This window comes from Leucopleurus acutus (genome assembly GCF_964270905.1).
Source record: "Leucopleurus acutus genome assembly, chromosome: 12".
NCBI lineage: Eukaryota > Metazoa > Chordata > Mammalia > Artiodactyla > Delphinidae > Leucopleurus > Leucopleurus acutus.
This window is the reverse complement of record NC_139154.1, coordinates 80,954,248-80,979,751: the sequence shown is the minus strand read 5'-3', so window position 1 is coordinate 80,979,751 and position 25,504 is coordinate 80,954,248. Positions and strand designations below refer to the sequence as shown.

The following is a 25,504-nucleotide window of genomic DNA, read 5'->3' as shown; positions in this document are numbered from 1 at the left end:
TCCGCAGCATGTGGGATCTTCCCAGACCGGGGCACGAACCCATGTCCTCTGCAGCAGCAGGTGGACTCTCAACCACTGCGCCACCAGGGAAGCCCTAAACTAACTTTTAATATAAAGACACATATAGATTAAAAGGAAGGGATGGAAAAGATATGCCATGTTAACACTAATCAAAAAAAGCTGGAGTAGCTATAGTAATTTCAGACAAAGCAGACTTTACAGCAAGGAATATTAACAGAGATAAAGAGGGGCATTACATAATGATAAAGGGGTCAGTTCTCCAAGAAGACATAACATTCTCTAACTTGTATGAGCCTAACAACAGAGCATCAAAATATATGAGACAAAAACTGATAGAACTGTAAAGAGAACTGGATGAATTTACTATTATAGCTGAAGACTTCCATACACCTCTATCAGGAATTAAAAGATCAGCTGGCAAAAAATCAGGTAAGGACACAGTTGAACTGAAAAGCACCATCGATCAACTGGATCTATAGAATACTTCATCCAACCAGAGCAGAAATACACATTCTTCTCAAGCTCACATATAACATTCACCAAGACAGAACATATCCTGGGCCATAAAACACATCTTAACAAATTTTTAAAAATTGAAATCATACAAGGTATGCTCTCATACATGATAGAACGAAATTAGAAATAAATAACCGATAGCTAGAAAACCCAAAAAAACTTGGAGATTAAACAGTGAACTTCTAAACAACACATGTGTCAAAGGAGTCTCAAGAGAAATTTTAAAATATTGAACAAATAAAAATGAAAATGTAACTTATTAAAAGTCGTGGGAACCAGAAAACCAGTGCTTAGAAGGAAATTAATGGCATTGAATGCACAATATTAAAAAAGAAGAAAGATCTAAAATCATTAATCTAAGCTTCCAATTTAGGAAACTAGAAAAGAGCAAAGTAAATCCAAAGTAAGCAGAAGGAAAGAAATAATAAAAATTAGAGCAGAAATCAATGAAACTGAAAACAGGAAATCAACCAAAACCAAAAGTGGATTCTTCGAAAAGATCAATAAAATTGATACATTTCTAGCCAGGTTAACAAGAAAAAAAAAGAGTAAACAAATTACTAATATTAGAAATGAAAGTGGGCCCATCAGTACTGATTCTGTAGACATTAAAAAGATACTAAAGGGGGGCTTCCCTTGTGGTACAGTGGTTAAGAATCCACCTGCCAGTGCAGGGCACACGGGTTCGAGCCCTGGTCCAGGAAGATCCCACATGCTGCGGAGCAACTAAACCCGCGTGCCACAACTACTGAGCCCGCAGGCCACAACTACTGAAGCCCACGTGCCTAGAGCCCATGCTCCGCAACAAGAGAAGCCACTGCAGTGAGAAGCCTGCACACGATGAAGAGTAGCCCCTGCTCACTGCAACTAGAGAAAGCCTGCATGCAGCAACGAAGACCCAACACAGCCAAAATAAATAAATAAATAAATATTTTAAAAAATTGTGAATCACTACGTTTAAAAAAAAAAAGGGCTTCCCTAGTGGTGCAGTGGTTGGGAGTCTGCCTGCCGATGCAGGGGACGTGGGTTTGTGTCCCGGTCCCGGGGGATCCCGCGTGCCACAGAGCGGTTGGGCCCGTGAGCCATGGCCGCTGAGCCTGCACGTCCGGAGCCTGTGCTCCGCAGCGGGAGAGGCCGCAACAGTGAGAGGCCCGCGTACCGCAAAAAATAAATAAATAAATAAAGGGCTTCCCTTGTGGCACAGTGGTTAAGAATTTGCCCGCCAATGCAGGGGACACGGGTTCGAGCCCTGGTCCGGCAAGATCCCACATGCTGCTGAGCAACTAAGCCAATGTGCCACAAGTACTGAGCCTGCGCTCCAGAGCCCGCAAGCCACAACTCCTGAAGCCTGGGCACCTAGAGCCCATGCTCTGCAACAAGAGAAGCCACCGCAATGAGAAGCCCGTGCACCGCAACAAAGAGTAGCCTCCGCTCATCGCAACTAGAGAAAGCCTGCGCACAGCAACAAAGACCCAATGCAGCCAAAAATAAATAAATAAAATAAATAATTTTTTTAAATACCTTAAAAAAATACTAAAGGAATATTATGAACAACTCTATGCCCATGAATTTAATTACCTAGATAAAACAGACCAATTTCCTGAAAGACACAATCTACTAAACCCCCTATAATGAGAAATGGGTAAGCTGAATAGTCCTGTGTCTATTAAAGAAATTGAATTAATAATAAACAGCTTTCTAAAACAGAAAGCACCAGGCCCAGAAGGGTTCACTGGTGAATTCTACCACACATTTAAGGAAGAAATTATACTAATTCTCCAGACAATCTCTTCCAAAAAATACAAGCTGAGAGAATACTTCTTAACTCATTCTATGAGGCCAGCATTACTGTAATACTCAAACCAAAGACATTATAAGAAAGGAAAACTAAATACCAACATCCCTCATGAACACAGATGCAAAAATCCTCAAGCAAATATTAGTAAATTAAATCCAATAATGCATTTTAAAAAAACGGGCTTCCCTGGTGGCGCAGTGGTTGAGAGTCCGCCTGCCGATGCAGGGGACACGGGCTCGTACCCCGGTCCGGGAAGATCCCACATGCTGCGGAGCGGCTAGGCCCGTGAGCCGTGGCCGCTGAGCCTGCGCGTCCGGAGCCTGTGCTCTGCAACAGGAGAGCCCACAACAGTGAGAGGCCCGCGTACCACAAAAAAAAACCAAAAAAAAAACTACACACTACAACCAGGTGGATTTATTCCAGGTATGCAAGTCTGGTTCAATATTTGAAAATCAATTAATGTAATCCATCACATCAACAGACTAAAAAAGAAAAATTACATGATCATATCATTAGATACCAAAAAAAGCATCTAACAAAATCCAACACTCATTCATAGTAAAAACTCTCAGCTAACTAGGAGTAGAGGGGAGTTTCCTCAACTTGGTAGAGAACATCTACAAAAAAACTATAACACCATACATAATGGTGAGAAACTGGATGTTTTCCCAGTAAGATTAGGAACAAGGCAAGGATGTCCACTCTCACCACTCCTATTCAAATCATATTGGAAGTCCTAGCTAATGCAGTAAGATAAGAAAGGAAAATAAAATGTCTACAGGTTGGGAGGGAAGAAATAAAACTATATTTGTTTACACATGACATGACTGTCTATCTATGTACAACATCCAAAAGAATCAACAAAAAATCCTGGAAGAAATAAACAATCATAGCGAGTTGCAAGATTCAAGGTTAATATACAAAAATCAATTGCTTTATTGTATACCAGGAACAAACAATTGTAATTTGAAACACAATACCATTTGAATTAGCACTTAAAAATGAAATACTTAGGTATAAATCTAAATAAATAAATACATACACACAATATCTATATAAGGAATACTAAAAAACTCTTAAGAAATTTTTAAAAATCTAAATACATGGAGAGATTCCCTGTACATGGATAAGAAGACTCAATATTGCCAAGGTGTCAGTTCTTCCTAACTGGATCCATAGATTCAATGCAATCCCAAGCAGAATATATGTGTGTGTGTATGTGTTGTGTGTGTGTGTGTGTGTGTGTGTGTGTGTGTATTTAAAACTGAATCACTTTGTTGTACACCTGAAACTAACACAATATTGTAAATCAACTATACTTCAATTTAAAAAAAAAGAAAGTAAGGACAACTCATCGAATGAGAGAAAGTATCTGCAAATCACATATCTGACAAATGTATAATATCTAAAATATATAAAGAACTCTTACATTGCACCACTAAAAAGATTAAAAACACAATTAAAAATGGGCAAAGGATCGGAATACACATTTCTCCAAATATATATATGTAAATGGCCAATAAACACATGAAAAGATCGTGGCTAAACATCATCCAGCAATTAGAGAAATGCAAATCAAAGCCACAATCATATATCACTTTACACCCACTAGGATGGCTAAAATAAAACAGACAATAAGATGTGTTGGTGACGGCTGGAGAAACTGGAACCCTCATACATTGCTGGTGGGAATATAAAATGATGTAGCCCCTTTGGAAAATGTTTTGGCAGCTCCTGAAAAAGTTGAAGTTATCACATGACTTACCAGTTCCACTTCTAGGTATAAACCCAGGACGGAAATGTTCATATCAACATTATTCATAATAGCCAAGAAGTGGGAACAACCCAAATGCCCATTTAGAATAAATAAAATGCAGTATATTCATAAAATAGCATATGATTTGGTAAAGAAAAGTACTGATACATGCTCCACGTGGATGAATCTTGAAACCATTATGTTAATTGAAAGAAACTAGTCACAAAAGACCATATAGTATGATTCCATTTACATAAAATGTCTGGAATAGGCAAATGAAGAGAGAAAAGTAGAGTAGTGGTTGCCGAGAGCAAGGATAGGGCAGGAGCAGGAAACAGTGTTAAGAGGAAGAGGGGAGGGGAGTTCCAGAGGAATAGGGAGTGACTGATAATGAGTATGGGTTTCTTTTGGAAGTGATGAAAGTGTTCTAAAATTAGATGGTGATGACGGTTGTACAACTCTAGGAATACACTAAAACCATTGAATTGAGCACTTGAAAAGGGTGAATTGTATAGTATGTGAATTATCTCTCAATAAATCTGTTTTTAAAAATAAGAAGAGCGGAGTTCCGGGAAGATGGCGGAAGAGTAAGGCGCGGAGATCACCTTCCTCTCCACAGATACACCAGAAATACATCTACGCGTGGAACAACTCCTACAGAGCACCTACTGAACGCTGGCAGAAGACCTCAGACCTCCCAAAAGGCAAGGAACCCCCCACGTACCTGGTTAGGGCAAAAGAAAAAACTAAACAGAGACAAAAGAATAGGGACAGGTCCTGCACCAGTGGGAGAGAGCTGTGAAGGAGGAAAAGTGTCCACACACTAGGAGCCCCTTCGCGGGTGGAGACTTCGGAAGGCGGAGTGGGGGAGCTTGGGAGCCGCGGAGGAGAGCACAGCAACAGGGGTGCGGAGGGCAAAGCGGAGAGATTCCAGCGCAGAGGATCGGGCCGACCGGCACTCACCAGCCGAGAGGCTTGTCTGCTCGCCCACCGGGGCGGGCGGGACTGGGAGCTGAGGCTCCGGCTTTTGTCGGAGCGCCGGGAGAGGACTGAGGTTGGCGGCGTGAACACAGCCTGCAGGGCGTTGGTGCGCCGCGGCTGGCCGGGAGAGAGTCTGGGGAGGGGTCTGGACCTGCCGAAGAGGCAAGAGACTTTTACGTCCCTCTTTGTTTCCTGGTGCACGAGGAGGGGGGATTGGGAACGCTGCTTGGGAGAGCTCCGGAGACGGGCGCGAGCCGCGGCTAAGAGTGCGGAGCCCAGAGACGGACATGGGACGCTAAGGCCGCTGCTGCCGCCGCCAGGAGGCCTGTGTGCGAGCGCAGGTCACTAGCCACACGCCCTTCCGGGGAGCCTGTGCAGCCCGCCGCTGCCGGGGTCCAGGGATCCGGGGATGGCTCCCCCGGGAGAGCGCACGGCGCGCCTCAGGCTGCAGCGTCACGCCGGCCTCTGCCGCTGCAGGCCCGCCCTGCACTCCGTGACCCTCCCTACCCCCCGGCCTGGGTGAGCCAGAGCCTCCGAATCAGCGGCTCCTTTAACCCCGTCCTGTCTGAGCAAAGAACAGACGCCCTCCGGCGACCTACACGCACAGGCGGGGCCAAATCCAAAGCTGAGCCCCTGGGAGCTGTGAGAACAAAGAAGAGAAAGGGAAATCTCTTCCAGCAGCCTCAGAAGCAGCGGATTAAAGCTCCACAATCAACTTGATATACCCTGCATCTGTGGAATACCTGAATAGACAACGAATCATCCCAAATTAAGGAGCCCTGTGGATGAAAGGCTCTTGGTGCTGCAGCCAGGACTCAGTGCTGTGCCTCTGAGGTGGGAGAGCCAACTTCAGGACACTGGTCCACAAGAGGCCTCCCAGCTGCACATAATATCAAACAGCAAAAATCTCCGAGAGATCTCCATCTCAACGCCAGCACCCAGCTTCACTCAACGACCAGCAAGCTACAGTGCTGGACATCCTATGCCAAACAACTAGCAAGACAGGAACACAACCCCACCCATTAGCAGAGAGGCTGCCCAAAATCATAATAAGTCTACAGACACCCCAAAACACACCACCAGACGTGGACCTGCCCACCAGAAAGACAAGATCCAGCCTCATACACCAGAACACAGGCACTAGTACCCTCCACCAGGAAGCCTACACAACCCACTGAACCAACCTTAGCCACTGGGGACAGACTCAAAAAACAACAGGAACTACGAACCTTCAGCCTGCAAAAAAAAAAAAAGGAGACCCCAAACACAGTAAGATAAGCAAAATGAGAAGACAGAAAAACACACAGCAGATGAAGGAGCAAGATAAAAACCCACCAGACCTAACAAATGAAGAGGAAATAGGCAGTCTACCTGAAAAAGAATTCAGAATAATGATAGTAAGGTTGATCCGAAATCTTGGAGATAGAATGGACAATAGAATGGACAAATTGCAAGAATCAGTTAACAAGGACCTAGAAGAACTAAAGATGAAACAAGCAACGATGAACAACACAATAAATGAAATTAAAAGTACTCTAGATGGGATCAATAGCAGAATAACTGAGGCAGAAGAACGGATAAGTGACCTGGAAGATAAAATAGTGGAAATAACTACTGCAGAGCGGAATAAAGAAAAAAGAATGAAAAGAACTGAGGACAGTCTCAGAGACCTCTGGGACAACATTAAACGCACCAACATTCGAATTATAGGGGTTCCAGAAGAAGAAGAGAAAAAGAAAGGGACTGAGAAAATATTTGAAGAGATTATAGTTGAAAACTTCCCTAATATGGGAAAGGAAATAGTTAATCAAGTCCAGGAAGCACAGAGAGTCCCATACAGGATAAATCCAAGGAGAAATACGCCAAGACACATATTAATCAAACTGTCAAAAATTAAATACAAAGAAAACATATTAAAAGCAGCAAGGGAAAAACAACAAATAACACACAAGGGAATCCCCATAAGGTTAACAGCTGATCTTTCAGCAGAAACTCTGCAAGCCAGAAGGGAGTGGCAGGACATATTGAAAGTGTTGAAGGAGAAAAACCTGCAACCAAGATTACTCTACCCAGCAAGGATCTCATTCAGATTTGATGGAGAAATTAAAACCTTTACAGACAAGCAAAAGCTGAGAGAGTTCAGCACCACCAAACCAGCTCTACAACAACTGCTAAAGGAACTTCTCTAGGCAAGAAACACAAAAGAAGGAAAGGACCTACAATAACAAACCCAAAACAATGAAGAAAATGGGAATAGGAACACACATATCGATAATTACCTTAAATGTAAATGGACTAAATGCTCCCACCAAAAGACACAGATTGGCTGAATGGATACAAAAACAAGACCCATATATTTGCTGTCTACAAGAGACCCACTTCAGACCTAGAGACACATACAGACTGAAAGTAAGGGGATGGAAAAAGGTATTTCATGCAAGTGGAAACCAAAAGAAAGCTGGAGTAGCAATTCTCATATCAGACAAAATAGACTTTAAAACAAAGACTATTAGAAGAGACAAAGAAGGACACTACATAATGATCAAGGGATCAATCCAAGAGGAAGATATAACAATTGTAAATATTTATGCACCCAACATAGGTGCACCTCAATACATAAGGCAAATACTGACAACCATAAAAGGGGAAATCGACAGTAACACATTCATAGTAGGGGACTTTAACACCCCACTTTCACCAATGGACAGATCATCCAAAATGAAAATAAATAAGGAAACACAAGCTTTAAATGATACATTAAACGAGATGGAGTTAATTGATATTTATAGGACATTCCATCCAAAAACAACAGAATACACATTTTTCTCAAGTGCTCATGGAACATTCTCCAGGATAGATCATATCTTGGGTCACAAATCAAGCCTTGGTAAATTTAAGAAAATTGAAATTGTATCAAGTATCTTTTCTGACCACAACGCCATGAGACTAGATATCAATTACAGGAAAAGATCTGTAAAAAATACAAACACATGGAGGCTAAACAATACACTACTTAATAATGAAGATATCACTGAAGAAATCAAAGAGGAAATCAAAAAATACCTAGAAACAAATGACAATGGAGACACAACGACCCAAAACCTGTGGGATGCAGCAAAAGCAGTTCTAAGGGGGAAGTTTATAGCAATACAAGCCCACCTTAAGAAGCAGGAAGCATCTCGAATAAACAACCTAACCTTGCACCTCAAGCAATTAGAGAAAGAAGAACAAAAAAACCCCAAAGCTAGCAGAAGGAAAGAAATCATAAAAATCAGATCAGAAATAAATGAAAAAGAAATGAAGGAAACAATAGCAAAGATCAATAAAACTAAAAGCTGGTTCTTTGAGAAGATAAACAAAATAGATAAGCCACTAGCCAGACTCATCAAGAAAAAAAGGGAGAAGACCCAAATCAATAGAATTAGAAATGAAAAAGGAGAGGTAACAACTGACACTGCAGAAATAAAAGAGATCATGAGAGATTACTACAAGCAACTCTATGCCAATAAAATGGACAATCTGGAAGAAATGGACAAATTCTTAGAGAGGCACAACCTGCCAAGACTGAATCAGGAAGAAATAGAAAATATGAACAGACCAATCACAAGCACTGAAATTGAAACTGTGATTAAAAATCTTCCAACAAAGAAAAGCCCAGGACCAGATGGCTTCACAGGCGAATTCTATCAAACATTTAGAGAAGAGCTAACACCTATCCTTCTCAAACTCTTCCAAAATATAGCAGAGGGAGGAACACTCCCAAACTCCTTCTACGAGGCCACCATCACCTTGATACCAAAACCAGACAAGGATGTCACAAAGAAAGAAAACTACAGGCCAATATCACTGATGAACATAGATGCAAAAATCCTCAACAAAATACTAGCAAACAGAATCCAACAGCACATTAAAAAGATCATACACCATGATCAAGTGGGGTTTATTCCAGGAATGCAAGGATTCTTCAATATATGCAAATCTATCAATGTGATAAACCATATTAACAAACTGAAGGAGAAAAACCATATGATCATCTCAATAGATGCAGAGAAAGCTTTTGACAAAATTCAACACCCATTTATGATAAAAACCCTGCAGAAAGTAGGCATAGAGGGAACTTTCCTCAACATAATAAAGGCCATATATGACAAGCCCACAGCAAACATCATCCTCAATGGTGAAAAACTGAAAGCATTTCCACTAAGATCAGGAACAAGACAAGGTTGCCCACTCTCACCACTCTTATTCAACATAGTTTTGGAAGTTTTAGCCACAGCAATCAGAGAAGAAAAGGAAATAAAAGGAATCCAAATCGGAAAAGAAGAAGTAAAGCTGTCACTGTTTGCAGATGACATGATCCTATACATAGAGAACCCTAAAGATGCTACCAGAAAACTACTAGAGCTAATCAATGAATTTGGTAAAGTGGCAGGATACAAAATTAATGCACAGAAATCTCTGGCATTCCTATATACTAATGATGAAAAATCTGAAAGTGAAATCAAGAAAACACTCCCATTTACCATTGCAACAAAAAGAATAAAATATCTAGGAATAAACCTACCTAAGGAGACAAAAGATCTGTATGCAGAAAATTATAAGACACTGATGAAAGAAATTAAAGATGATACAAATAGATGGAGAGATATACCATGTTCTTGGATTGGAAGAATCAACATTGTGAAAATGACTCTACTACCGAAAGCAATCTATAGATTCAATGCAATCCCTATCAAACTACCACTGGCATTTTTCACAGAACTAGAACAAAAAATTTTGCAATTTGTATGGAAACACAAAAGACCCCGAATAGCCAAAGCAATCTTGAGAACGAAAGAAGGAACTGGAGGAATCAGGCTCCCAGACTTCAGACTATACTACAAAGCTACAGTTATCAAGACGGTATGGTACTGGCACAAAAACAGAAAGATAGATCAATGGAACAGGATAGAAAGCCCAGAGATAAACCCACGCACATATGGTCACCTTATCTTTGACAAAGGAGGCAGAAATGTACAGTGGAGAAAGGACAGCCTATTCAATAAGTGGTGCTGGGAAAACTGGACAGCTACATGTAAAAGTATGAAATTAGATCACTCCCTAACACCGTACACAAAAATAAGCTCAAAATGGATTAAAGACCTAAATGTAAGGCCAGAAACTATCAAACTCTTAGAGGAAAACATAGGCAGAACACTCTATGACATAAATCACAGCAAGGTCCTTTTTGACCCACCTCCTAGAGAAATGGAAATAAAAAGAAGAGTAAACAAATGGGACCTAATGAAACTTAAAAGCTTTTGTGCAGCAAAGGAAACCATAAAGAAGACCAAAAGACAACCCTCAGAATGGGAGAAAATATTTGCAAATGAAGCAACTGACAAAGGATTGATCTCCAAAATTTATAAGCAGCTCATGCAGCCTAATAACAAAAAAACAAACAACCCAATCCAAAAATGGGCAGAAGACCTAAATAGACATTTCTCCAAAGAAGATATACAGAGTGCCAACAAACACATGAAAGAATGCTCAACATCACTAATCATGAGAGAAATGCAAATCAAAACTACAATGAGATATCATCTCACACCAGTCAGAATGGCCATCATCAAAAAATCTAGAAACAATAAATGCTGGAGAGGGTGTGGAGAAAAGGGAACCCTCTTACACTGTTGGTGGGAATGTAAATTGATACAGCCACTGTGGAGAACAGTATGGAGGTTCCTTAAAAAACTACAAATAGAACTACCATATGACCCAGCAATCCCACTACTGGGCATATACCCTGAGAAAACCATAATTCAAAAAGAGTCATGTACCAAAATGTTCATTGCAGCTCTATTTACAATAGCCCAGAGATGGAAACAACCTAAGTGTCCATAATCGGATGAATGGATAAAGAAGATGTGGCACATATATACAATGGAATATTACTCAGCCATAAAAAGAGACGAAATTGAACTATTTGTAATGAGGTGGATAGACCTAGAGTCTGTCATACAGAGTGAAGTAAGTCAGAAAGAGAGAGACAAATACCGTATGCTAACACATATATATGGAATTTTAAAAAAAAAATGTCATGAAAAACCTAGGGGTGAAACAGGAATAAAGACACAGCCTTACTAGAGAATGGACTTGAGGCTATGGGGAGGGGGAAGGGTAAACGGTGACAAAGCGATAAAGAGACATGGACATATATACACTACCAAACGTAAGGTAGATAGCTAGTGGGAAGCAGCCGCATAGCACAGGGAGATCAGCTCGGTGCTTTGTGACCGCCTGGAGGGGTGGGATAGGGAGGGTGGGAGGGAGGGAGACGCAAGCGGGAAGAGATATGGGAATATATGTATATATATAACTGATTCATTTTGTTGTGAAGCTGAAACTAACATACCATTGTAAAGCAATTATACTCCAATAAAGATGTTAAAAAAAAAATAAAAAAATAAAATAAAATGAGGAAAAAAAAAAAAAAAATAAGAAGAAACCCAGAATAATGAAACTAGCTACATTCAGGGGTTGGGTGGAACAAGGGAAAAAGGACAAGGCAGCGGGAACAGAATAGATGGGATGGGGAGATATACCCTTTAAAAAATAGCTCTTATTTGGGGAAACACATTAGAATTCCATTAATTAATAAGTTAATTAATTCAGTAAGAATTGGGGGGGAGCTTTTCTAAAGTGGGATGCAAGTAAAAACAAATAAACCTATCGGTGTTTTGAATTAAAACATAATCACACTGAACGCTAAAACCAGTGGATGAAAGTTTGATAAGGAATAGGATATTTACAAAGAAAAAAACAGTAACTTTACAATTGGAGAAACTTGTTAGACAATATTTTAAGCAAGTGATCAAAGTTAACATCATCAATAATGGGACCAATCAACATCATGTGGCTTTTTTTTAAAAAAGTTCTTATTTGAGGAACAACATTAAAATTTCATTAATTAATCAGTTAATTACTTCAACAAGGATAGAGGGATTTTCTAAAGTGAAATACAAATAAAAATGAATGAACCTATCTGTTTCGAATTAAAATATAACCACACTGAATGCTCAAACTAGTGGATAAAAGTTTGATAAGGAATAGGATATTTATATACACACACACATTTGATATGATGTAGTGAGTATGCAGCATCACTTTGGTACCCTTGCCAAATACTCATAATCTGAACCTAGTCACAGGAAACAGTAGACAAAACCAAATTCAGCAACATCTTCAAAAGTATCAAGATCAAGAAAAACTGAAGAACTCTATCAGATCAGAGGAGAGTAAGAGATGTGACAACTAAATGTAATGTATGGACCCTGGAAACTCTTCTTTTGCTATAAATCAGTGTTTATTTCCTGATTTGGTAAACCGAACCTTGGCTGGGTAAGAAAATATCCTTGTTTTTAGAAAATATACATTTAAGCATTTATGGGTAAAGGGCATCATGGTTAATGTTAAGGGGAAAAAAAATGACATACAGAGAGCAAGAGAGAGTGATAAAGCATGTATGATAAAATGTTGCCACCTGGGGAATGTGGGTGGCAGGCATACGGGAATTAATTCTTTGTACTACTTTTGCAACTTTTCTATAATTCTGAAATTATTTCAAAATAAAGTTTCCTTTAAAAAAAATGTTGCAACAATATACCCCCTACCAGAACCTTAGTACCAAAGGCAGTAACAATATCAAAAAGTTATTTTATAAATATAAGTCCAAACTGGTATAAATAACATAACTGAATAAATAATGAGAAAGGTCAACTCTGCCTTACAGAAGAATTCCAAACAATAAAAGAGGAATAAGGGAAATAGAAAATCATCATTAGAACGCTGTAATAAGTGCTGCAGGCAAAACCTACTAATGAATTGGAAATTAGTGATCAAAACCTTAAAGAGGGGCTTCCCTGGTGGCGCAGTGGTTGAGAGTCTGCCTGCCGATGCAGGGGACACGGGTTTGTGCCCCGGTCCGGGAAGATCCCACATGCCACGGAGCAGCTGGGCCCGTGAGCCATGGCCGCTAAGCCTGCGCGTCCGGAGCCTGTGCTCTGCAGCGGGAGAAGCCACAACAGTGAGAGGCCCGCGTACCACAAAAAAAAAAAAAAAACTTTAAAGAGAAGCAGGATATTTACATAACCTCAAAGTATCTCCCCTCTAAAATTTATTAATTCTGTGGTGATTCTAACATATATCCACAAAGTTTTTAATACCTCTCCTCCCAGGAACTGGAACTTAATTCTCCACCCCATGTGTATATTGGACTTAGTGACTGGTTGCTAGTAAATAGAGTATGGAAAGGGATAGTAACTTAACAGTGGAGGAATCTGGCAGACTCCACCTTAACCAACTGATCAAGGTGAAATCAACTGTAATAAGCCATGTTGATATCATGTGCCCTCTGATATGATGTGATGAGAGCACTTCACCTCTGTGGCGTCTTCCCCAAATCCATAACCCCAGTCTAATAGAAAAATATCAAACTCAATTTGAGGAACATTCTACAAAATAAGCAGCACTCTTCAAAACCATCAAGGAAAGACTGATGAACTGTCTTAGATTGGAGAAGACTAAGGAGATGTGACAACTAAATGCAACATGGTATCCCGGTTTATACCCTCAAACAGAAAAGGGATATTAATGGAAAACTGGTGAAATCCAAATAAGTCTGTACTTTGGCCTAATAGTATTGTACTTAGGTTCATCTCTTAGTTTTGATAAATGGCCATGGTAAATTTATTTACCCTAATTTCACTCAAAGGAAGCGGGGTGAAAAGAATACAAGAACTCTCTATATTATCTTTGTAACTCTTCTGTAAACCTAAAATAATTTCAATAAAAAGTTTAAAAGTAAATGAATTAACCAATTTTTAAAAGATTATTTTGTAAATTAGAGTACTCTTCAAATTAAAGTTGAACCATTAAACTCAATTTCTAAGCCCACTTATTGCATGAATAAACTCAGTTTCAATTAAGTTACTTTGCCATAGAGTATATTACTACGTGCTCTTTGCATTGAATGATTGTTGGAAGGGGATAGAGGAGAATGAACGCTAACATGTGAAGGATATTATTTGCATGTGGTAAACAATCTTTTGGAAGCTTAAGGGAAATGATTGGAAAAGACTAGTAAAATAAAATAAAGGTAAATTTAAAAGATTAAAATTACCATACTAACAGCACCCTATAAACAAAGGGGAAATCCAGAAGGTTCCTTTTAGAAGGATAACAATGACAATAATATAGACAAAGGACCAAAAAGAGGCGAGGAAAATGTTAAAGGCTATCACAAAAGCCTATACTAGAGGTTCCCAAACTTTCTGGGTTGACAAAGCCCTAATCAGTGTGTCAGTAATTTTTTCATAGGCCAAAAGAAATACTTAACCATTCTGTTTTTTGGGGGTTTTTTTGTGATACGCGGGCCTCTCAGTGCTGTGGCCTCTCCCGTTGCGGAGCACAGGCTCCGGACGCGCAGGCTCAGCGGCCATGGCTCACGGGCCCAGCTGCTCCGCAGCATGTGGGATCTTCCCAGACCGGGTCATGAACCCGTGTCCCCTGCACCGGCAGGCGGACTCTCAACCACTGCGCCACCAGGGAAGCCCAACCATTCTGTTTAAATAGTCAGGTCCAAACAACTTTAGAAAAATGTATGTCCTAACAAGTTGTGTTGAGTACTGCTAACTTCTCAAACATTAGATTCAGATTGGACACGACCTTCCCCTTTTCCTGTTTCATATGGATTTTCACATGGTACTTGCTTTTTGTCATAGCAACTACCAAAAACTCAGCTTTGTAAAAATATGGTATCACTGAAAGGAATATAACAATCTAATTTTGCAAATGAGCTACCTCAAGCTTGTAGTTTGTGTGGTTTCCAATAGATGTTGCTATATTTCCCTCAACATTTTTAAGCATCCCTTGGCACACCTGTGAGTTCTCTGCGGCGCTTTCTAGGCTCCTCAGTGCACACTTTGAGAACCATGCACCTTGGCAAAAGATGACAAAGGATGACACCAAGGCATTGGCAACAGAAAAATTGGAGAGAGAATTAAGGAATCTTCAGAGGAAAAAAAATCAGCAGCTCTAGAGATGGTGCCTGGAAGTACAACAGTGCAGGTACTTGAGAAGCATCAAAACTTTTCTTTAAAAAAAAAAAATTATTCTGTCTTTAGCTATCCCCAACAGTCCTTGCTTCTATGGAAGAGAGCAAACTTTTTTTTTTAAATGAATAAATGAACTGGTTCAAATGTTTATATTAATTTGACAACTTTATATGTGGCATAGCTAAAGTACATTGCTCTCACTTTTAGCACACACACGCACACACATTACAAAACAGCTGAACCAAAGGAAAAAAATTCAATTCAAATTTTCAACTTAATAATTTCTGGAGTACCAATAGGACCTGTCACCTAACACCTGCCAAAGCTTTACTTTACACAGATATTTGAGGAGGACTCAAATGTGGTAGTTCTAAAACCTGGCTTGATGATCTTAAGCAATTGAGGAACTTCTAAAATGACAGATTTGCCAGCACTATTCCAGACCTACAGAATCAGGACTTTCCAAAGACGACAGCAATCACCTTATTTGCAGAGTGCCCCAGCAATTCTGAAATTAGCCAGTTTTGAGAGGAAATGGCTAAAACAGCACTGTCCAACAAAACCTTTTGTGATGATAGAAATGTTCCATATTTGCACCATCCAATATAGTAGCCCCTAGCCACATGTGGCTAGTGAGCCCTTGAAATGTGGCTAATGTGACTGAGGAACTGAATTTTTAATTTTATTTAATTTAAATTTAGATGTAAATAGCAACATGTAGTTAGTTGCTCCTGTATGGCACAGCATAGAACTTGATGATCTATGTTAAATATTCATTCTTCTAAATTTTCCAATGTGTACCCTTGATTTAAATTAGATGATCAGAAAACCAGGTTCCTCAGCCATATTCTCTCATACAGGGTTGTTATAAAGGGTCAGTAGAAACATTATCCTATTTAAAAGTCTGAGTCTTTTGTAGTTTGAGACGTTATCCAATGTCATACATTTCTTTCATAATAAAAATCCTGCTTTAATTAAGTTCTAAGAAAAGTCTCTGCAAATGAGTTTGAATATTTTCTTTAGCCAGAAGGTATACTCGGTGAGCCAATGTGCTTCCTTTTTTGCCACAGCTGACAGTAAACTCAAAACCAACTCCAGTGTCCAGCGGTAACTCCTCTTAAGTGCCTAGTAACATGTACTCTCTGCTCCTCTAAGACTATCTCTGTTCTATTTATATCCCTAAATTAGTAAACATAGTGTTATTTTATATTCTCAAGCTGACAAACTCTTTTGGACATAGGCAGAGTATCAACTTTTAAAGTGATAAATTCTTTGCATTAAAGTCATTCTTTTTTTATTGTTAATGCAGTAATAAAGTCAATTTTTAGAAGTGGCTTTTTTTAAAAAGAAGTATTTCAATAAAAACAACACTGGGATTAATAACATCAGGAAATTTTTGTTTTGTTTTTGTTTTTGTTTTTTGGTGGTACGCGGGCCTCTCACTGTTGTGGCCTCTCCCATTGCAGAGCACAGGCTCCGGACGCACAGGCTCATCGGCCATGGCTCACGGGCCCAGCCGCTCCGTGGCATGTGGGATCTTCCCGGACCAGGGCACAAACCCGTGTCCCCTGCATCGGCAGGCGGACTCTCAACCACTGCGCCACCAGGGAAGCCCAGGAAATTTTTTAATAGATCAAACTTACCAAAGAAATTCTTTAGGTGTCTATTAGCAAAGCGGCCTAAAAATATCACTGTAAGAGTGAAAAATAAGACACACATATATGGCATTCTGCAATAATTTTACTGTCCCAATTTCACAAACTCAGTTCCACTCTTTTTACAAAATATGCAGAATATGAACATCCCTATTGAACACTCAGTTAAAAATGCTTGTACAATTTTTCCTTTAGCACACTAGACTATTTTTATGTTATGCAGTGAACTACTTCAGTGACTCTTCTGTTGATATGTTCCACAAAATTAGAACAAACACATTGATGCATCAATAGCACATTTCTACAAATGCCTAATTTTAAGTTCCCTGAGCATCTAATTACAAAACTAATATGAAACTAAACTGTCATAAGAGTAGAACATCTTCGCATATTCCCTTACAATTCATTTAAAAAATATACTACCAAAAGACACAATTTATTCCATGGGGCCATTATAAAAGTCATGATAGGGAAAAGAAATTTGAAGGAAAATTGTCATAAAAAAATATATCCTAAACATCATAAATAGTCACCACAGGGGACACACACACACACACACACACACACGAATGCTGGCAAGTTAATTCTACTTTGGAGGAACTAAGTTCGTTTCCTTATCCATATTCTTTAGCTGAAAATCACTTACTTAAAGTGGTTATTAAAAAAGAAATAAAGTTATAAAACCATATGAACCCATTTTGCTCCAGAAGCAAAAAGAGGTAGCTCCTTTCCCCAAAAGCCGAAGTACTGTCAAAACTTAGTTCATTTCAGCACAGCACTTCTGCTATCAGGCTCCTTGGTCTACTTCCACCTCTCGGTCACTCCAGCCTTCTGCGCTAGTTCATCTTTCTCAAACACTCTTAAATGTTCAGGTTATATTTTCAGTCTTCTTCTCAGTCACTCTACTCCTTTTCTCTAGATAGTTCTTTTCACCATGTAATGCTTAAATAATCAGATAAAGACAATGGGCAATATTTACTGAGTGCTTACTATATGTCAGGCACTGTTCTAACCACTTTACATGTATTGTCTCATTTAATCATCAAAACAACTCTATGCTGGAAGCACTGTTATTACCCTCACCATTTTACAGATGAGGTACTAACAGATTAAGTACTAGATTAGTACCAGACTCTAGATTCCACAAACACTAGCTGTAACTCCAATGATTTAGAGCAGAGGTTAACTTTTTCTTAAAGGGCCAGATAATAAATAGTTCAAACTGCAGCCATCCAGTCTATGTAACAACTACTCATTTAGCATGGGTAAGATGCCATTTAGTATGACGGCAGCCATAGACAATATGTAAACCAATGGACATGGCCATATTCCAATAAAATTTTATTTACAAAAGAGGCCGCTTGGATCAGGCCAAAGTTGTCAATGATCTACAGGCATACTGAGCCGGGTGTCAAGGCAACTGTGATGTAAGCACTGCAATATCCAATTATGTCTTTATGGCATAAAGACGCTCCACTATTTTCCTTAACCCATCACAACTGAATTTTGTATAACTGAACTTCACATAGACTAAACATTTAAAATATAGATAAAATACTCTACATAACAATTCAAGTTTAAAAAAAAATTCAGTCCAAGAAACACAAAAATAAAATAACTAACAAAGTAACAACTCAATTTATTCTCTACTAAAATTACATCTATCTCTGACAATTCATCTTGTGGAAAAGAAGACTGTCCTGTTTTGTTTCAAAGAATAAGGTGTTTAACATTCACATAACTTGTAACAGAAAGTTTTGCAAAGTAAAACTTTTTGCCCCACCTCTCCTCTCATTCATTAAGATTTCAGCACCTGACTCCCGGTCTTAACCATTTCTCCTCCAATTATTCTCAGCAATTCCAAGAGCCACATAGATAACTTGTCCCATAGCCTCTAAATTCCCTGATTGCCCTCTTCACTTCCAAAAATCTTTTCCTCCATTTCATCTCAACCACCAACCACCATGGTCATACCCGAACAGCTACAGTCTAAAGAGAAATGAGAGACCCCAGAGGTACAAAAGATGACCCATTTAAATATAGGGGAAAATTCTACTTAAATTTATTTATTTAAAAAAATGAGAAATTAAGGTATACCCATATTTAACATATAAAGCATATTAATTTAAAATATATTAAAAAATATATTGAAGATATGTGCTTGTTTTTTTTAAACTAATAAGCAAAGGAGACCACCACCTATATCTTGTCATAACTGTTAACCACATCCTCCAAAATCAAACATCTCATTCTGACTCTTACCTCCCAATTTTCTAGCTCATTCACTCTGGTATCCCAATCCCAACAACTATTTAATCTCTTTAAGATCTCAAAATCTTTATCCTCTTCACTCTTCCATCGACCATCCTAACTTTCATGTCCTTATTTTCCTCCTTTTCTATCCTATACTCCATGGTTCATCACTATAACCACTCCCATGCATTCACTCCCAATTTCCTTGCCTTTCTTTTCCTCACTTACACATTCCTGACATAAACCCATCCCTGGTTAAATCCAACTCTGCCTATTCCACGCCTGCACCCAAGCACTGAACATAACATAGCTGAATTAAAATATGCAAACATGCTGGGTGCGTTCACTTTATATCTATGACCACAATGTTAAGAAGGTCCTCAGCACTAACAATCCTACATTTCCCTACTCAATTCATTCTCATTTTGACGATTTCACACTTCCTCTCTTGTCAATCCTTCAATAACTTTCTGTCACCTCCCTCTTGGATGATGACTTCTTAATATTATTTCCCTGAGAAAACAGAAGCCAACAGAAGAGAAAGTCCACATCCTTCCCCACCAAATCTACCAACCTAAATGCTTCCCTACATGTACTCTGCTTCCCTCCTTGTAACAATGAATTGTCCCTGCCTCTATTTAAGTTCAAGCTTTCCATTTATGTGCTGGATCCTGTTCCCTTTCTCTCATTCAAGGACCTTTCTCCTGAAGTTACTTCCTCTCCCAGCGCATCTTCAGTTTTTCCTTCTTTACCAACCATTTCCATCAGCATTAAAACGTGCCGCAATATCTTCCATGCAAAAGCTATACCTTACCTCTTGTCCCTCTTCACCTACTACCTAATTCTCCAGTTTGTAGCAAAATTTTCTAAGATAATTACCTATACTGACTGTATCCACTTCCTTTCCTCTAACCCAATCTAATTATGCTTTCATCCCCACAATTCCACCGAAACCATTCCTCAATGTCACCAACTCTTTCCAACTTGCCAAATCTAGTGGTCATCTTGCTCAACCTCTCAAAAGTATTTGACACAGCTAAACACTCCTTTCCTGATACATTTTGCACTTGCTTCCTTGTAAAGCACACATTCCTGATTTTCCTCCTACCTCACTACTGATTGTTTTCAGTCTCCTTTGCTGGCTCTTCCTCTTCCTCCCCACCTCTATATGTTGAAGTGTCCCAAGGCTCAATCCTCAGTCCTCTTAATCTCTATGACATCACAGAAAACTTCCTATAGGCCTATAGTTATAAATTCTATCTATACACTGCAAGACTCTAGCCTCTTCTTTCCCCTGAGCTCGAGACACTTCAAATTAACTGCTTAATTAAGACCTCCAGCTGGATGTCTTCTTTTCTTAAAGAAAGCAAAGCCAATTCTTGATTTCTCCTTCAAGCCAAACCTTTTCCTCCCTGGTGTTCCCCATCACTGTAATTAGTATTACATTTCACTGGTTGCTCAGGCCAAAACCCTGCAGTCATTATTGATCCATCTCTCACTTTACATCATATCTAATCCATCATTAAGTCCTGTCAACTACATCTTCAAAAAATGTATTTCTAGTTACATGGGTTTATACATTTGTCAAAACTTATTGCATTATACACTTAAAATGGATGCATTTTATTGTATGTAAAAGTGTAAGTTATACCTCTATAAAGTGTAGTAGGAGCATGTGTGTGTGTTACCTACATACATCCAATTATTTCTCACCACCTCCACCATTACACTGCTTTGCTACTTGGACTACTGCAATAGCATCCTAGCTTCCATTTTTACTCAGGACAGTTCATATTCCACAAAGTACCCAGAATAAGCTTTTTAAAATGTAAATTATATTACTTCCCTGCTCAAACCTCTACCACGGCTTCCTATCACATTTAAAATCCAAAAGCCTTACCATGATCTCAAGACCATATGTGATCTAACCCCTACCTACCTCTCAAACTTACCTGTTATCACTTTAGCTTGTTCTACTGTGTTGCAGACACACCAGCCTTCTAGATACTCCTAAAACACACCAAGCTTGTCTTCAATTATTATTTTTTTAATGTATTTCAAAAGTAGGTTTTTCACATCAAGGTGGATGTTCCTTTAGCTCACTCCATTAGAGCAACAGAGAAATGCTTGCTTAAGCCACCCAAAGAAGTGGATCTGGATGAGTACTTATTAATGTAATTTGGTCTTCGTAAACTCAAGTTAATACTTACAGTGCATGTAGCATTCTAACATCCAACTGGAAAACTAACTTGGGATCAGTTACAGAGGGCCTGGAACATCAGATTAAGGAGTTCATATTTTATCTAACAGGTCAGCGTCACACACTTAAGCACTGGGAAGAGCTAGTTTTTCACTTTTCAAATCCTGAGGTCACAAGGTTTGCAAAGAGTTGTGGAATAATGGAGAAAATGAGGGGTTACTTTCAGGGATATAAACACCTTTATGTACCTCTAGAATTTTGAACGTGTGATTGTATTACCTATTTTAAAAATAAATTATAATTAAAACTATATTTAAGAAAAAGGAACTCTTATATGACAGAAAAACCAGAAACCAATATATTTATGCCTTTGGGGGAGAAGTTTACAGTACTTTAAATACTTTTTGAATGCCATAACTAAGACTTATATAGAAGAAATATAAAAACAGATAAAATATGTTCATATATGTAGAAGATATATAGATATACACAGAAAATATGCATGCTCATAATGGTTCTCATCATGTAAGGGAGCTCCTATCAGAATTGAGCTCTGCCACAATGATACCACAACGTGCTAACTTTCAAGTAGTTTCCTCAAACACCCGAATAGCCATTGAGAGCTCGTACAAGTGAAGACTTCTCTAAAATCTAAAGGGCTGCAGGTGATAAAAAGGGCTGCAGGTGATAAAAAGTACAGGATAAGAGACAAAGTAAGAGAGCAAAGACAGCACAGTCTCATTCTCTCAAACTCATCTCCAGCGGCCAGTCTCACCACTTGCCAAGAGCTACATCAGTTAAGTAAGATTAATAATTAAATGACTTGGGGACAACAATAAGAGAAGAGGAATATGAACACTTATCATCTCCAAATTTGCTAGAGCCTCTACCTGGTTATCAAGGAGTGATGAGGAATAGGACTTCATAGTAGTTTCCTTCTCTCAGATGAATAAAAGTCTTTCTGGTTTTTGTTCCTGACCCAACTTCTAGAGCCACTACGCCAAGAAAGAATCATGAATTAGACCCTGTTGAACTAAGGAAACACACCACCTTGGGCAAATGCAAAATACTGTAAGACAGCAACAAAGAAAAGTGTGAGAAAGCAGAAACTCCAAACCCTCTAATGTATAGAATCCATCCTTTGATCAAGGTAAAATGCTGTGTTTGCTCATGGCCTACATCTAAAAAAAGACGGCCCCCTGAAACTCTTACCTTCATCCTGTTATCTGTCATGTCCAGGTTCATAACCTATGGCCATGACAAGAGAACATGGGAAACATTTCTCCTCTCCTTAATCACAGAAATAATGCGTTCTCCCTTGGAAAACATACCCTGATTCCCATTAACCTCTTCCATCAACAACCTCTTCCATTCCATGCCTTTCTTGAATCTATTGAGTTTCATCTTCATTCCCTTGAGTTTCAAATTCATGCAGAAATCAGTATACTTTACCCTGGAGTCATGAATGGGCACTTGGTAAGGTTGAAAACATCATTTTAAAATATTGCTTCTTAAACATTAATGTGCATAGTATGTATCTCATTAAAAAGCAGATTCTGATTCAGTAAGCCTAGGGCAGGGCCTGAAGGACAGCAGTTCTAACAGGCTCTTGCAAACTCTCTTGCTTCTCAGAAAACACTTGAAGTAGCAAGATTCTAAAAGGCAATGGCACCTATATACACAGTTTACCTACAAAGGCACAATCCCAATGCAATGCTAACTGTCCTTTCTTTTTGTAGTTTATTCCTTCTTCTCTGATTTATACTAGATCTATTTTCTTATCCTCTCAACACCTACAATTTATCTTCAATGCCTCTTTCCCTTTATTCAGTTGGCATCTCTAAATTTCCTTCCTCTCCTTTTATTTTTCCATACCACCAACACAATACCTAAAATGTAAAAGTAGCTGATAAAATATGCTCTTACAAGGTGTCCAAGTCTGTTTTTATTCTTATGTCCTTTAAATAGATTCTAATTCAGCACACATATCCAATAATTTAAGAATTCTTGCAAGCATCAACATGAGGAATGAAAAAAAAAGGATATAAGTATAGAAATTGGGCCTAATCTGTATTTATCACAAGGACCGTATGCAAAGTAAGGCAAAAGGAATACTAACTAAAAATCATAACAACAAATTTGTATGTAATGAAAAGATTTTAAAGCTTTATTTAAGGATCCACCTATAAATAAAATTCCAGGACATCAAACAAATATATTATTCTTTGGGCACTGTCACCTCGTTAGCTTTAAACTATATTTCTAAATGAGAGGGGAAAAATGCAAAATATTTAGAACTACATGTCTAAAAATTCTAGAATATCCAAATGTTTCTTGTGTTAAGGCCAGACCTTATCATAAAGATCTAATTTAACAGGTGTACCATAATGTCCAACCCTAAAAATAATTAAGCCATCTATTCACCTATAATCAAGTTAAATTTTCATCCTTGCTTTCACCTTGAGACACATTAACAATAACTTACACACTTTTTAAGGAAAAATAAAATCCAGGGATGATGCAAACTGTGAGGAAGAAACTCATATTGTGAATAAAGGATCACCTGACATGTTCTATTTCCCTTAAGAAAAGAGATTCAAATTTAACCGTCTTAAAGTTGATGCCCCCCGCATACTGCCAAGTTAAGAAGTACTTGTAATCAGGATTTTCCTCATGTATTCCCTAGTTTAGTTAGTAGTACACCCAGTCCTCCAAGCCAGAAACGGGTATCAACCTAGACCTATCCCTCTCCCTCATCCCCACCCTTTCCAGACCCCTGCTGAAATGACCACCAAGTACTATCCATTTTGTGTCCTAAGTGTCCCTCTGCTCTATTCTCTCCATTTCCTCTGCCACTGCCTTAGTCTAAGCCTTTTCTCTCACCTTATCTATTACAATAGCTACCATACCATCCCTGCCTCCAGTTACCTTTTCCACTGATCCTTACTCCACACTGTCATCCAAGTGATTTTCCAAAATATAAACCTAATGTCTCTTCTGCTCAAAACCTTTTCCTATCTCTCCATCACCCACAGAATAAAGTCCACGCCATGTATAACAGCACTTTACTTTTTATTATTTGAACCCTGCCTTCCTCTAAAACATCATAGCCCACTGCACTCCTCCCATCCTGCACTTTAAGCCCCATCATTATCCAACTACACTGCTTGAACTTCCAGCATGCCACATGCCTCCATGCTTTTACATAGGCTGTTGCTTCAGTCTAGAATATCCTTCATTTCTTCCCCTTTAGCTTCCTGGCCAATTACTATGAATCTTTCAAAACTCAACTCAGCTCCAAGAAAGCCATCCCACACCCTACCCTACCCTTAAAGAGTTGATTATTCCCTTGTCTGCCAACTTGGTAAGTAATGATGACATTTTATTGGGCATTTACTATGTGCCTGACATTGTTCCAAGTATTTTACATGTATTAACTCATTTAATCTTCACAATAACCCTTCCTATGAATTGGTACCATTATTACCTTTGTCGATATGAAAACTATCTCAGAGGAGTAAATAACCTGTCCCCAAGGATATCCAACTGTTAAGTGATAGAGACAAATAAAGATCCCTACATCATATTTATATTATTGCACCTATCACAGAGAATTTATTTACATGACTGTCATTACCCTGGACTGTGAACTCCTTGAGGGTGAGGATTATGTCATATTCAACTCTAAAGCCACAGAGCCTACTATAAAGTAGGTAATCAGTACATGCATTTCTTGAATTGCACATAAAGCAACATTCCTAACAAGTTCAAGAGAAAAGCATTCGGAAACTAGTTTCCAAATAAATATTCAAATATGCTTTAAGAGTTCTAGAGTAGAGGAAGCTATTTTTCCGTTTAATAAAAAGGATGTTAAAAAGAGAGATTAACACAGACATGAGATTACAGTCCATGTGGACAAGGAAATGGACTTACTTTTGCAGTAATACTGCTTAATCACTGCAATAAATCAAAACCCAAAGTACCATTTGCTTAAGATTAACTTTTTTCCTCTGACTAAATAAGAATTCTTCTTGCTTATCATTCAGGGCAGTGAAAAGAAAGCCCTAAATTTACTTTGCTCAAGTGGAAAGAAGCAAATCATAGACCAGCACTACTAATTGCTTCCTTAAGTCTGGCCAAGAAATGTATCCCATTAGGCAATTAAAATAAAACACAGTTGCCTGACTAAGCACAGAACAAAAGAATTTCTAAGGTTGTATGGACTGGCAC

General features: G+C 38.8%; 1 protein-coding gene across 6 annotated transcripts in view; it reads right to left on the bottom strand.

Annotated features, from left to right (window-relative positions):
* The window catches only part of EHBP1 (EH domain binding protein 1), a 536,766-nt gene that overhangs the window by 327,314 nt on the left and 183,948 nt on the right, over positions 1-25,504 (bottom strand). The window lies entirely within an intron of this gene.